The following is a 9956-nucleotide window of genomic DNA, read 5'->3' on the forward strand; positions in this document are numbered from 1 at the left end:
TGTTTTTCAATAAGGGAAGATTTGAAATTAGTACATTTAAAATTTCATCAGAAATGAAAGCCAAGTGCTGTGCCAAGGATCTTTGCCAGCTGGAATTTGGTATCATGTGAAAAACTGGAAAAGTATAAGCTTTTGCTTTACAGTGTTACAAAAAACTCACAGTCTTTCCTTTATTTTTTTTTTTTCATTCATTTTAGGCAAATTCCTGGCTTTAGGGGCTGGTCTGTATATAAACACTTGTAACTCAATAATTTTTGGGAAGTTAGTTCAAAAAAAGGCAGATCAGTATATAAACAGATCAAATAGTTGTAAATCTAAAATATATAGAACAGCATAAAACTATCTGTCGGGAGGGTGGAGATAGGATGTTAAAGGCATTCCACCATAATGCCACTATTTCTATTTCTATATGCATATTCCTAAGGACAGACTTGTGTGTATGCATACAAGAAGCCATATTAAGGTTAAAAGTAACATTAGGCTGAAAGAAATTTCATTTTGTAAATTTCAATACCAGCTCTTCTTATCACTCTTTTTGCTTTTTAAACAGAGGCCACTTAATTTTGAATCAGTGTTACAGGATCAACTGGAATATGCTCTAAAATCCAGAAAGGTCTTCAGAGAAGTTATCAACCCTCCATCCCAGCTCTCTCCTCTCTGTCCCTTAACACGTATATCCCCATCTCATTTTTTATTATCGACACACAGTGCCTATCAGAAGATTAATAAAGCAAGAAACAAAGGAAATCATTTACATCGAATCTGCAGCTTCACTGAACTCCTCAGCCAAGAATAAGCGAGCAGGTCATTGCTAGTGCTCCTCCTTTGCAGGCAGCGTGTGCCAAGGGAAGAGGTTTACACAAGGTTTACACAAGGTCACCCCGTGACTCAGCAACAAACTGAGCAGAAGGACTCGAGGCAGCTCCCTGTGCTCCGTGTCAGCCTCGGCAGCAAACCCGTGCTCCCAGGCCCGGCAGCATCCATTAGCTCTGCTCAGGCACAAACCCAGTGACCTCAGCTTTGTATCCTATTAGGAGTAAATGCTTCAGTTCCAACAGCAAAGTTACAAATGCCTACGTTTCTCTGTAAAGCACACAGCTGCTGCGTGCACAATACAGATTTCAGAATGATCATAAAAATGACATAAGCTTGTAGATCTGCAAATTCTGTGCTTCTCAGTGCTCTCTTGTAGACTTTGACAAAGACTTACCATTCAATAAGTATCAGAATCCAGATAGCCTATTATTCCACCTACTCAAAAATGGGATATTTTTCTGTTCAGAAACAGCATGTTAAAGTGATTTGCAGGAGATGGCAAAAGTTTCCTTCTCCCAGAAACCTCAGCAAGTTCAATTAAACAATGACAAGTGTAACAGCTTGAAACAGGCACTGTTTGATACAAAGACATCACTATCTTTCAGTAAAGGACCTCATGCTAGTTTTACATGAACAAAGAGCTGCTTCCAATTAAAATCATAGTAATGGGAGAGGGGAGGAAAAAAATCAACCCAAATACTCTCCATGTACTTGCCTTTATGGAACAATTACCCAGCAATGAAGTGACATCCATCTCCAGCCATTTTGCCAAGAACACTGTAAGGGAGTGCTGTAATGTGTGAGCATGATGGCTGCTAAATTCTACTTCTCTGTTAATTCCAGTCCAGTTATTTACCCAGCTGAATCCTCACTGTGAGGTCACTACTGTGAGGATTTCATGTCTGATAATGGCACATTTCACAACATACATAATTTTATAGCTGTTACTGAAAATGCATCTTCCAGTCAAGAAGTACTTAGATATTCAGAGATGCAAAGAGATCGTGTGATTTCTTAAACTAGGCGACCAATACATGTTTATAAGTGTAATTTATCTACCATAGATTTTTCAGTCCCTAAGACAGAACACTACCTGTCTCAGTTACTCCTATGCACAGAAAGAGCAAAGGCTTTTGGCATTCTCAGTTCAATACATTTAGTTCTTCACTAGCAGCACCAAAGCCACACCTCACATGCATAAAGGAAAGCCCAAGAGTATTGATACCAAAACTGCAAACTCAATGTAAGTTTCTTTTAACATGCTAGATTATATTCTTCCTCTGCTCCATCTTCCCATTCTACAGAGAATGAACTCTCTTTTTCCTATTGGAGACAATATCTCACCACTTCTTCCTATCCTCTTCATCTCATTAATATTTTTTTTGCCATGAGTACTAACTAAGTTTTCTTCTAGAGATGTTCTGGCTGACATACATCTAAGTCAGAACAGGTCTTCTTAGCTCAGAATAAGCTGGTCTTTAAAGGTGGCCCCTTGTGTTTCAGACCTAATTAAAAGGCTGTATGCCCAATACATTGTCTAACTCTTCCACTGACATCAGCTGGATTTAGGTGAGTGCTAGGTGAGTGCCCTTGCCTGAAGACATTGTCTTGCCAGTATAAAGAGTCAAGGATCTCTCTTGAGGAGTAAACATCTAGAACTGGAATCAGGAAAAATATGTCAGAGCAATTTTGGTCATCAAGGAACAGAAAGACAAGAATCCACTGAGTGGATTTTTTTTTTTGCCTTCACTATTGCGTCATGAAGTTCTGCTTCTAGCCTCCCCACCAAGAGCTGAAAATACCAGCTTGAAAATCTGAAGGTCCTAAAAACATGGCTGCCATGGCCTTCTCAAGACACATTAGAGAAATTAATCTAGTTCCAGTAAGTAAATTAAAAGTAGAAACACACCTCCCAAAGCCTGGCATCTGAAATCCTTTTTCCTTCCTCTCCTCACACATTTTTCTCCCATATATATATATAAATTCACATACACACAGCAACACATATGCTGCACACCAAAACAGAATGTTGTCATTAAATGACATAGCCAGAAATGGCTACAGATTTGGCAAGAAAAGTCCATTTCTGGGATGCATAACAGCCTGGTCTGAGCCTCAGATGCAGCAATTCCACCAAGCATTAGTGACCTTACTAATGCTGGCGCTCACTAAGGTCAGGTTGAACTTGAGCCGGAATGTGCAATATCCCGGTAAATCATCCATCTTCCACAGCAGGGACACAGCGAGGAGGCAGCCTGAGGGGCTTTGTGCACACAAGACATGCCCTGGTAGGGTGGGGTTTTCTGTGTTTGTTACCCTTCCTTCAGCACTTCAGAGATCTGTTCACACAAACCTGAAAAATGCCCTCCTTTCAAGAACACGAGTATGGAGACCAGAAACAGTCACAAACCTGCTTCTAGCTCTCCCACAAGGGAGTTCTCAATATGGTGACATATGCTGAGCTTAAAATCCTTGCTGTGCTGACTGCACTAACACAGCTCAGCTTGTTTTACTCTGCCAGCTCATGAAGTCCAAACTCAGCATCCCTAACTGCAGCCCAGTGCTGTTCTGTCATTTCCACACCTGTGCAGAGTGAACTCCCCTTTTCAAGTAAGTTCCAAGAGAAATTTGTCTCAAACCTGTTTGCTCCATAACAAGCTAATTTTGATATTAATATTCTAATATAATGTTAAGAAATATCAAGTGAAAATCTTTTTGCAATACCAAACATACTGTACTAAGTATTTTTTATTTATAATTCAGTTAAGACAATTTATGTCACATAAAATTATCTGCAATTCTATTACTTCATTTGTTTTTCTGACAGTTAAAAAAAATTAATCTATTTTTCACTTTTTGTATAATACCACCTTTAATGAAAAGCATAAAATAACCATAGAATCATAAAGCACTTTGGATTGGAAGGGATCTGAGAGATAATCTTGGTCTAACCCTCCTGTCATAGGCAGGGACACCTCTCACTAGACCAAGTTGCTCAAAAAATTGTGCACTTACTTACTAACTCTAACTTAAATATCAAACAGAAATATTTAAAACAACATCTTTGTCCAGTTTCAGGTTTGTTTTTTTGGATTCTTCTTCCTTTGGTTTTCCCACACTGGATAAATCATTTGGCTTTATACCACCCTTTTTTTATTGTGTATTTAAATAAACACCTCCCAGTAAATAAAGTTTCAGATGAAAGACACTGCTGCTGGAGTCAGCAAAGATATGTTGAAAAAGAGAACTAACATATGCATGCTACTACATCAAAGTATCCATATTTATTAGGCACAATGGAACAGTAAAGGCAAGGAAAGTGCAACCATCAGCAGAAGTGCATGCTACTGATAAAATATATTGAAGAAGCCACGTAAAAGCTGGCTTATACTTAGCCCTTATCTACACAGCAATAATTTATATATCTTTATATGTACAAAGATATATGTATTTAAATGTAGATGAACACACATCCAGGATTTTTCCTTTACCAACATGGCAGTTCTTACATTTTCTCTCTAAAACATTATTAATAACATGTCATTTAGAAGTCCTTTAAGGGGTTAAAATGGGAAGATGCTTTGAACTTTTATTTCTGGTGCAGATTTCCTTTGTTGCAAGGCAGGCCTACAGAGTCTGAATGCTATGGACATCACCATTTATGTGGTGGTGTCCTAATTACCAGTCTCTGGCTACCATCTAAAGGTCACGATGCTGGGTTTGCTCTTTTTCATTCAGCACAGCCCAAAGGCTTCTAAGGAAGCTGTTCACTAGGCTGCATGTATCCATTATGATTTAAAATCCAACAGGCATTACAGTTCTTCATTTCCACACATATTACTTTAGGCAAACCTGCACTAAATTTATTCTGTCATACAGCCAACATTCACCTTTTTCTAAATCCTTGTAGACTCCTCACAATACTCTTTAACTAATGCAATTTGTTTGCTGAAAGCACAGGAGCTGCTATAAAACAAACAAAATTCAATTAAATTTGAATTAATAAATAAAATATAGCTAAGTATGAAATGTCACTGTCAATTTCAGATTTGGTGATTTCAAAGCTAAATTATTTCAGACCACTGAATATCTAACACAAAGGAGAAATTGTTTTTAAAATTTAAAAAAGTAACTTGAATAAGCTTTATAGGAGAGGATGTGTGACACAGCCATCTAATTGGAATCAATTTTTACATACGAACCCAAGCAGTAGCATTTGGGAAAAAATAAAATGAACCTATAAGATGATTGATGCTTGGTACTATTGATGCTATTTCACCCAGAGGGCTACAGAAAGTTAATTATCACTTTATTCCACGAGATCCTCTGCCTGCTGTACTGCAATAGGATAAATTATCCCTTCCCATTTGGTTTTGATGTCCATAAAATATGACTTGGTACAGATACAAGCAAGTCATCAGCATGTTTGCAGAGGGAGGAAAATTATTTACACAGACACAGCTAGATCCTCCAGAGCACACACTACTTGTTACTCTAAGCTCCATGAAACTTTGTAATTGTATTTGGAAATTTTAGTGCAATCTGCTCTAACTCAATAGGCTAGAGGCATGAAATAAAATGAAGTCCCCAAAAACTGCTCTTTAGGATTGCATTAAACCTGAAGAATATCTCCAATTATTTCTGCTAAGAAACAGATTTATTGAAAACTTTCTAAGTACTATTTAAATAATCCAAATAACAAATTGTTGAAATTGAAAAAATGAGGATTGAACATTTAGAACTGAGGTCATTATTCACAAGCAGCACCACAGATTTCCAAGATACAAAAAGACAACTGATGTATCAGTAATATGAATGTGTAAAAAAAAAAAATCCAGGTTAAAAGTTGATACATAATATTCTAATATAGCAGATTATATTATATACATACTATATTTATAGCCTTTTAAAATAATTAATGGTCTCCAAAATGAGGCAAGGATTAAAACAACATCAGCAAGTGATTTTTTTTTTAATAACAAACATGAGCAGATAGAACAACTTTTATTCAAGACAGATCTTGTCAAAACTACAAAAGCAGGATAACAAGTTATAAAACAGCTGGCTCCTGCTAATTACTAGTTCTAGATTTATTGGATTTTGGTCTAATTAAGAAATTTAATTAAAGTCCAATCTACAGCACAGATGATAACTGTATTAAGCACAGCAGCTTGCTGGCTTTGTTGGACCATCAGCGCCTCTCGGTGAATGTCAGCTGCAGGGCACAGGGCTGGGCAAACACCCTGAGCCTCAGCCCTGTGCCCAAGGCAGCTCAGGGAGCACCCCCAATGCCCTGCCCAACCCAGAAACCACCACCACTGCTCACAGCATCACACACAGCAGGCCATTTCTTAGAGAATTCAGGTAACTGTAAACCCACAAACACATTGAGCAAAGGCATTAAATATTTTTCATGAGTCCTAACACCAGCTTTCCCATTTCTCACCTGACTGCCAGTAGGGGATAAGACAAAAAACCAAAATCCCCTTTAATAAAAGCCAAAATGAAGCCATGCATCAGTTTACCTAGGCTTCAGAGAAGTGTATGACAGTGTCAATCCCACAGCACTCTGCTGGAGAAACGGGCTGCTCCTGGCTTGGGTGGGTGCTCTGGAATGGCTGGGCCCAGAGAGGGGGGGTGAATGGAGCTACACCCAGCCGGGGCCGGGCTCCAGGGGTGTTCCCCAGCACTCAGTACTGGGCCAGTCCTGTTTAATCTTTATCAACGATCTGGACAAGATCAACTGCACCCTCAGTCACCTCACAAAGGACACTAAATTGGGCAGGAGTGTTGATCTGCTGGAGGGCAGGAAGGCTCTGCAGAGGGATCTGCACAGCCTGGATCAATGGGCTGAGGCCAGTGGTAGAAGGTTCAACAAGGCCAAGTGCTGGGTGCTGTGCTTGGGTCACAACAACCCCAGGCAGTGCTACAGGCTAGGGCAGAGTGGCTGGGAAGCAGTCTGGTGGAAAAGGACCTGGGGGTGCTGGTTGACAGTGACTGAACATGAGCCAGTGTGTGCCCAGGCGGCCAAGAAGGCCCATGGCACCTGGCTTGTATCAAAAATACAGCAGGACCAGGGCAGAGATTGTCACTGGCACTGGTGAGGTCATACCTCGAGTTCTGTGTTCGGTTCTGGGCCTCTCAAAACAAGATACATCTCTTCTTGGAGAAGACACTTGTCTTCTCCAGGTGCTGGAGAGTGTCCAGAGAAGGGAAACAGAGCTGGTGAATGGTCTGGAGCAAACTCTCATGAGCAGCAGCTGAAGGAGCTGAGAGTGTTTCATCCAGAGAACAGGAGGCCCAGAGGAGACCTTATCACTGTCTACAACTACCTGAAAGAAAGTTGTAGCCCAGCGAGAATAGGTTCCTTCTTCCAGGTAAGTAGTGACAGGATAAGAGAAAATGGCCTCAAGTTGGAAGTCACCTGGGGAAATTTACATAGGAAAAATTTCTTCACTGAAAGGGTTGTCAACAGGTTACCCAGAGAAGTGGTGGAGTCACTATCCCTGGAAGCATTGAAAAGACACATAGGTGTGGCACTTAAGGACATGGTTTAGTGGTGGACTTGGTGGTGCTGGATTCATGGTTGGACTCAGTGATCTTAAAGGTCATTTTCAACTAAACAAGTCTGCAATTCTATCTATATATAATATTCTATATCACTTCAAACCATGGTGTACGGTGTGTAATAAAACACTTTTTATCAGAAAGATCCAATATTAAAAATGAACAAGCTTGAAACAACAAAGCCTAGAATTATGTCTAGAAAAGTTTTGCAGAGAAGCTCCAAGAAGGGATACTTATGTTACCACATCTTTCCCAAACTATATAGAAGGTCGCAAGTAGCACCACAGCGGGCTGGTCCTGGCTATCATTGTCACTCACTATCACTCCCCTCCACAAGTCCACAGGGGAGAGAAAATATACTGACAGCCACATGAGGTGAAGTAAGAGCAGGGAGAGATCACTCACTGAGTGCCATCACAGGCAGAACAGACTCACCTTGGAATATTAACTCAATTTATTACTAACAAAATCACACCAGGACAATGAGAAGTAAAATAAATCTTAAATCTTAAAAACCTTCCTCTTCCCCCCTCCCTCCTTTCCAGCTCTACCTCCTCCCTTCAGTGGTGCAGGGAGACATAAACACCTTTAAGAGCTTAACAACATACTGTGCATCTGTCTCAAGAAACAGAAAAACTGCAAACAGGCAGGTATATTCTATATGAGGTATATTCAAGAATAAACCTTTCATGTGAGGTGATTCCCTTCATTACCCTCAGTCTCAAGTACTGCATCCAATTTTGTGCAGAAATCGGCCAATTAAGGTATCTAGATAGACACCACAAGACACAGCCTAAACGGCATGGCTGAAAATAATTGGAATTGTTAACCTTGAATAAAAGAAGAGAGTGAAGGGTTAAGAGTCTTCATATCTGTAAAAGGTTGTAACCAAGAGAAAAACTAATAAAATCCTCACCGAGTTCACTGTGAAGCAGATGATGAAGGAGCAAGATGAGATTGATACTGTGAGGGAGAGAGGGAAACCACTAAGATTGCCTAACCAGAAAGAGATAACCTAGAAAGAAGCAGCCTAAAAAGACCTATTAAATCTTTCTGTGAATCCTTCTCCATCAGGCAGGCTATTAAGAACAAGTGGAACAAATATATAGTGGTGCTTTATCTATCCATCCTACTGCTAAGAACAATGAACCAAGTAATGCCCAAATCCATTTCTTATTCCTTTAAAGATTATATATAAATTTATTTCTGCATAGCATGTCAGTTCTATAGGAGTATTTCTCAAATGCCTCTCCAGTAATGTAAGGGTCACTTAAATGCCAGGCTAAGATAATTTGATTGTTCAGAGAACTCTCAAGGCATTCCAAAAGGGCCACGATCTAATGTTCACTACACTGGCCTTATCAGCATACTTGCAATATTTTTTGTGGATGCTTTGAACACAGCACTGCAGAGTAGGGCTTCCCTCTTCTTAAGGGAAGAAATCAGCCAGAGTAACAGCTCCAATCTAAACTCCACACTGTCTCCTCAATGGTTTTAACAGATTACTTTTCGACCAGATATCTTCAATCACCTGGGCCTGCATATCTTACACAAGAAATAAAATCTTGCTTTCCTAAAACAAGCAATCTAGAAGTATTCCTTGAATTTAGAAATGTTAAGAATGTCTCAAAAACCAAACACCCCAAGCAACTAAAAATCCTTGTTTTTCCATTGAACTGTTTTTAATAATTTCTGATTAAGGTTCATCAAGAACCAAAAAGAAAATGTCATCATGTACTTCACAGCTACAGACCTAAACTCTAAATCAGATTTAAATGTATTCCCTGAAGAGACTGTTGAATGAGGCAGAAAATCCACCATATTTTCCTACCCTTGCACATGCTTCTTTGACTTCTATTAATATATAAATGACAGAACTCCAGAACAATTGAGAACTACTTATTTATATTTTGATGAGCTGCCAATCAAGATGAAAACAGTAAGAGTAATGCAAGAATGCCAGACTTATTAATTCAATGCCTTCTGAAAACAGCTGTACATGATACACAAAATACATGCAAACAGATGTGCTCACATATCGTGGCACATTTTTAAGGATCCACTGAGTAACCAGTTAGGTGGGTGGGATGATTGTCTTTCTTTTTCCCTTCCTTTTCTTTTTCCCACATTTTAAATTCTAGTTCTTCTGCAGTACACCTTGCTCTGATAAAAGACACCGACACGTGGTAGGACTATTGCATTTTGGCAAGACTAAGCCTCCCTAATGTGGCAGGTGACCACCTCAAAGTTCATAGGTGGTGTCAGGCAGGTTGGTGTTGAATATCTGCAGTGGGAACCTACTAAATGAAACCAAAATGTTGACAATACTGACTTTGTAACAAATGCACTTTTTATTCTTAAGCCACTGGTCTTCACAGAAATATGCAAAAAAAATAGTTTTTACACTGAATTTAAGAATGCATGTCAGAGTTGTTAACCTCATTTGAGTATTTTGTTTTAGATACCACCAGGCCAAAATAGCTCCAGTGGGCAGATTATGAAGAATGCTCCTGGGGTAAGTGCTGGATTCCCATGCTTCTGCACAGGTTCCATCTTAATGAACCAGGTCTGGG

This window comes from Onychostruthus taczanowskii, unplaced genomic scaffold (genome assembly GCF_017590055.1).
Source record: "Onychostruthus taczanowskii isolate IOZ18803 unplaced genomic scaffold, ASM1759005v1 scaffold2, whole genome shotgun sequence".
Classification (NCBI taxonomy): Eukaryota; Metazoa; Chordata; class Aves; order Passeriformes; family Passeridae; genus Onychostruthus; species Onychostruthus taczanowskii.